Source organism: Galleria mellonella, unplaced genomic scaffold (assembly GCF_026898425.1).
Source record: "Galleria mellonella isolate WM207_F2 unplaced genomic scaffold, CSIRO_AGI_GalMel_v1 utg588, whole genome shotgun sequence".
In the NCBI taxonomy this organism is placed as follows: domain Eukaryota; kingdom Metazoa; phylum Arthropoda; class Insecta; order Lepidoptera; family Pyralidae; genus Galleria; species Galleria mellonella.
In genome coordinates, this window is record NW_026442124.1 from 267037 (window position 1) to 273036 (window position 6000).

General features: G+C 29.1%; 1 protein-coding gene across 1 annotated transcript in view; it reads right to left on the reverse strand.

The window, feature by feature from the left end:
* LOC113517025 (uncharacterized) overlaps positions 1-5280 on the reverse strand; it is a 37317-nt gene extending 32037 nt beyond the window's left edge. Inside the window, exon 1 of the mRNA XM_052899577.1 lies at positions 4799-5280. The gene's annotated coding sequence lies outside the window, so the exon portion shown is untranslated. The remainder of the gene's footprint in view (positions 1-4798) is intronic.
* Positions 5281-6000: the final 720 nt, after the last annotated feature.

Consider the following 6000-nt stretch of genomic DNA (forward strand, 5'->3'; position numbering starts at 1 on the left):
TATATTTCATAGGCGAGAAAAAAGAAGAAAAAACGATTAAAACTATTTTCTTTTAAAAACCTGTTTTTCTTCGAAGTGGATTTTTTTTGATAAATGAGGATGTTTGTCTAATAATGTAGCCACATCCGAACAACTTTCATTTTGCATATTAAATTGGTCTGTTAAAACGGCAGATAATGTTTTTACAGAAAGTTGCGATTTATCACTGCTCTAATAATCATTCCCTAGTGAAAATACTTTCAACAGCAACATTAGTGCCTAGACAACATAAGGAAATTTTTATTAAAACTTTTAAATTTTCATGTGGGATATGTTCTACTGAAATTCTAATAAAATTCAAATCACTGTCATAATAATTTTAAATATTTAATTAATAAGATTGAAATAAAATAATCTAAAAAGTATTTTAGAAATACAAATGAGTATAAAATTATACAAATGAGTACTTTTAGAGTACAGGTTTGAAAAGAGTATGGTTTGCGAAAAAAGAGTAAAAAACTCAGTTAATGTGTATAGTTGGTCACCTTATTGCTAAAGTTTGTTCGGTTGAATTAGAATGAAAGGTAATCAACATATCTGCCGAAATCAAGTTCCCACGTGTCTAATTTCAATTATCATCCGAATCCATCCCATGTCATTCAGAATCGTTGTCTATTTAAACTATTCAGAGCTAATAAAATATTATATTTTATTCTATTAAGCATTATTGAGTAACAAACATTTATTCATCTCTATAAACTTGCACACTTATGATATTAGTATGATTGATTCCAGTGTTGCCAGATGGAATATTTTTTTGCAGTTTTGTATAAAAAAAATTCTGTTCGCGAAGTTTTAGAGAAAGGAAATTCTTGGAGAATTTGAATTTGATTTTTTTTTTTTGTTCTTGTGATACCTAAAAGATTGTTTTTTTTTTTCATTTATTTATTTTTTATCTACAGACTAATTCAGAAAGTAGCCTCAGTCGAGAAAAACAGGTAAGAAATTCCATTGTTTGATTTTTTCGAACAAAACTTTAATTCATAAGAGGCAAATATATTGTGACGAATATGAAAGGGGTTAACTTTCTACGAAGCAAATTTTATATATATGTAATAATTTTTTATTGCTTTGTAATATTATCGTAAGTAAATATTTGTTATTAATAAGTTTTATCGTAAGTAATATCGAGGCTAAATTGAGCTATTTGATTGTAACGGTTGTTTGTTCTACAAATATACGAGTAATTTAAAACACTGCCTATCTGAACAATCAACCCTGTGTAGTGATTGAACATTGTTTAGTCGGTAATAATATTTAGTTGTAATTTTATGTGCTAAATTACAATAAAATTTGTTACATTATACACTTATTATTTCTATATTTAAAGATAAACAGATATTAAACACGCATATTGTAGTATGAACTCAAAAAGGTTTAACATGAAAGAGTTCAACTTACAACGTTTATTGCAAGTTTAACTCTTTCGTGTTAAACCGTAAACCGTTGTATGTAATATGTCATCAAAGTATGTGAATACCAAGAATGAAAGCGAGTTTATAATGAATAAATATAGCTCGTGATCATATTTAATGTAGGCAATGGACAATTATGATTGATATAGTGACGATGATTGTGTATTTTTTATTTTCATACGACAGTTATGAAATGAAATGAATTTATTTTGCTAGAATGTAGGTAATTTTTGATGAAAGAGATTTACGTTTCCCGTATATATTCTACCTCTATGTCGGCGTGCAAATTTTTTAACAATATGAGAAATTTATACATATTCTACATTATATTTCCTTTCATTAGTCATATAATACATATATAATTTATTACAGTAAACAGAAAATAACAGCCTGTACATGAGTTGTCGAAATTAATAAATTATTTTAACAAACTATGAGGGCCTATTAATTAGTGTGTAAGAGCAAAAGCACCAATTGCATTTCTAGCATAGATTGTCAAGTACGTTTGTTCTTTTAGTGTAATATTTATTAACAGTATAAAAACCATTACATAACAGCCAATTCTTAAATTTACGTTTAAGCACTGTATGAGCTGTTATTTCTCTAATGTAATTTGGTAGATGGTTGTAAACTTTAATAGCCGTACAGTATGCATTTCTTTTATGTAAATCTAACCTACACTTTGGTACATATAATTTGTCATTTGGTCTAGTTGTACGCGTTCTCGAATCCGATACTACATCTACTGATGTAATCAGCGGGTATTTGGCTCAAAGTCTCAAATAATTGTAAGTAAGAAGAATAAAATATTTTTCATCATTTGTCACTAGACACAAGCTGTATCTATTATCTATTTAAACAGTTTATACATTTTTGTTCATAGAACTAAAACTGCACTCTGTTTCACTTGGCTAGTACTGTATAAAGTGTTTACTCGTAACTTATTACCTTAATTTTATTTACTTTTAATTTATTAATTTCTGTATGTAGTTGTGTGTTCCAAGACTGCAATCGTATTTCTTCTGAAACTATATAATTAAATTTTCCTTACTGTATATATAGTATTCCCGTATAAATTCAGGAAACTGCAGTTGAAATGTGCTCGATTATATATAGAAATGTACCTATACCAACATTCCGCTATTCCTTTCCTGCAGTAATGCTGCAGTTACTATAAGTATGAAAGGCATAGAGCTGATCATTTTTATATTTTTGAATATTCATTTTATTACTTTAATACGTTACGAGTTTATTGTTATGCTTATTAATATGATAAATGTGAAAGTGTACTTGTTTGTTACCTCTTGACGACTTTACAGCTTAACCAATCACTATGCAATTTGATATACTTACATGTACTATGTGGGATAGAGAAGGACATAGGCTACTTTTATCCCGGTCACGCGGACGAAGTCGCAGATAAAAACTAGTAAAAAATGTTTATGTTATATATTAATATTATTGCTATTATACACAAATCATAATTTTAATAACAGAATTTATCATCGTCATTATAAGAAGTCATTAATATCCCACTGCTATGTATAGGTACCTACTCATAACAGGACGATAATAGCCCACTATTACTATTCTAGTCAGGCAGCTTAGTACGGGGCATTATTTCCATTTTTCCTTCTCTATCGCCGGTTTATTATATTTAGTTTCACTATAGGTAGTCATTTTTAACTGTAAGAAAAAGAATAAGTATGTAGTGACACTTTGTATTCTTATTCCGTCGCAAGCGGAATTTAAGGGAATTGAAAACTTTAATCTATCAACATTAAATTTATATGGATTGTAAAATAGCATTTTATATATAATAGAACCAACTTAGTTTCGGTTTCAATGTTAGATCTTATAGGAGTCCAGAGATAAATTTGTAATTTTGGTTCGTTAATACAGATAATTAATTATCAAAACATTGTAATAAAACAAAGGTAACGTACTTATATTCTTATTAAACACAGGTGTGTTGTTTCAAAAAATACTGATACAGGTGTTAGATTATAAAAGAGTATATTTTACTTTTTTAATTATAACAAATATTGTTTTGTTTAATTTTAATATTTTTTAACAAAAGAAAATTAATTGTTTTTTATATATAAATTAATTATGAAATTAAAATAAGTTTAGTAATATTTGCTAATTATAATTATTGATACAATTTAGATATTATATATTATATTTATCAGATTATTAATTGCAATAATAATAAATGATTCCAAGCATTCCAAGAATATTCAAGCTTGAGGACCACTCAAGCTGGAATATTCGTACGCTATGTTGTAAAAAAAGTAAACAATGATCATCAAATACAGTATAAAGACCCGTATCAATCAGGAAATCTTGTTTCCTAAACTGGTCCGGCTAAAAATCGAACCCGGAAACTCATTTACGCTAAACAATGTTCTTTAATTATCTGCGCAGTAATTGGATTTTGTCAGTACGTCAATCATCTCAATTAGAACTAAACACAAATTTTGCTCTTGTTTTTGGAATTTTTTATAACCCTTTTAGATAACCATAATTAAAATATTGGAATAGTTACTACCATATCAAATAATTACCACCATAGTAATTCTATAGAATGTGCTGACTTGCTCAAATATTCATATTTTATGATATCGGTAAGGGTATCTAATTATTATTGCCGATGACATATCCCAAATTATGAGAGCCTCGCTTCGATAATAGGCCCCTAAGTGGCAACCCAAATGGATCCTAGTGAATGGAGGGGAAGTATCATTAAATATACCTACTCTATAAACTTGAGCAAAAAGCGGTAAAACACAATTGTGTTCAATTTATAATATTCTCAAACACTCTATAGTTTTCTAAAGCTGCATTAAAAATTTAAAGGACATATATTTATATTTCTTAATTAGAAATCTTAATAAATAATAAATTTATGTAAACAGAGTAATTAGTTGCGTTTATTGTTTATATGTGCTAGTTTTAAAAAAACATATTATATGGACTCAATTAAGTAAACTAGTTGATATTGCTGTCTTCTATTTTTATTTGGAGTTGGTTGGTTTTATCAAACGACATTTACAAATTACAGGATGGAGTTAATTAAAAAAGGTATTCAATTATTTTTCCTCATTTAATCACTTTCAAATTACCTGTTAAAATGGCTCATCGCTTTGAATAGAAAAGAAGTAGATATATTATTCAACATGTGAACCTGTTGTTATAAATTTGACAAATAGTTATACACAATAAGTTTGGTTGTTACTTAAAAAACTATTAGTACTATTACATTACAAGTTTTAGCTATGTTAATTAAAAAAAAGTTATAAAGTTTATGTCAATATTTATTTATTTAATAGCTAAATACTTACTTAGTTGGCAAAAGTAATAAAGTATCACGTGAAAATTACACAGAAATTAATGGTTCCACAGGTGCTTTCCATGATATTTTAATATGACATTAGTCTCGTCATTTGAACACAATAGAGGCTGTATTAATGACATGCTTTCAGAGCGTTGCTAAATGCGAGCCTTGCGTTATGGGTTAAAATGTTATTACGTGAACGCTCGCGAGCTTTAAGCGAGTTAGCGCGCGGCCCGCTCTACGGCAGCGAGCAACGTGGGCGCTACGAGCTACGAGGACACAACTACGAGGCGCGCAGCCTACCGACGAGTTGCCACGGGGAGCGCGTGGGTCGCACTGGTTCCGCTCGTCGCTCGTTGCGAATAATCCATACCCGAGAGGCGAGGAGGCTGTATTTACCGGACCGAAGGGCGGTCGGACGAGCCAGCTCCAACTGTTCCCGCGGCAGCTGCCTTGCACACTAGCGAGCATCTTCACATTGACACAATTTCAAATAATATTACAATTACATGAAACAAACAATTCACTATGTTCAATATCTGGACTAAGAATAACCTTCCTCTAGCGTTCACAAACATTATTTTCCTGACTTCAACTAAGTTTCTCAAACACAAATATCATTTATCATTCCAAATGGAAAAGTAACGTTAGCAAATTAAAGTTCTGTTCAGGCTTAGTTTCGTGAATTGAATTTAGTACAAGCTCTAAGAAGTTTTTAAGTGTTTTAAATTACATGATTCAATAGCTTTTCATTTATTAATAACAGTATAACTGTTTTATATGTCTCGTGTAAACGCTTATGTTTAAGATGATATTTTTGATTAGGGTTCAGTACCAAAAGTTCAAAAGAACCAATATTGTGTGACAATGTTCGTCCATCTGTCTGTCATAGCGCAAAATCTTAGCAGTTATAAAATTATTATTAATTAATTAAAATCTTATGCTATGGATTTAAAATTTAAAATAGTTTTATATACTATTGGCCCATATATATATATATATATATATATATATATATATATATATATATATATATATATATATATATATATATATATATATATATATGGACGAACATTGTCACACAATATTGATTCTTTTGAACTTTTGGTACTGAACTCTAATCAAAAATATGATCTTCAACATAAGCGGGTTCGAAAATTGAAAAAGCTGCGTCTAGTCCAAGTAGTGAGTATTATAAGAAAAGGG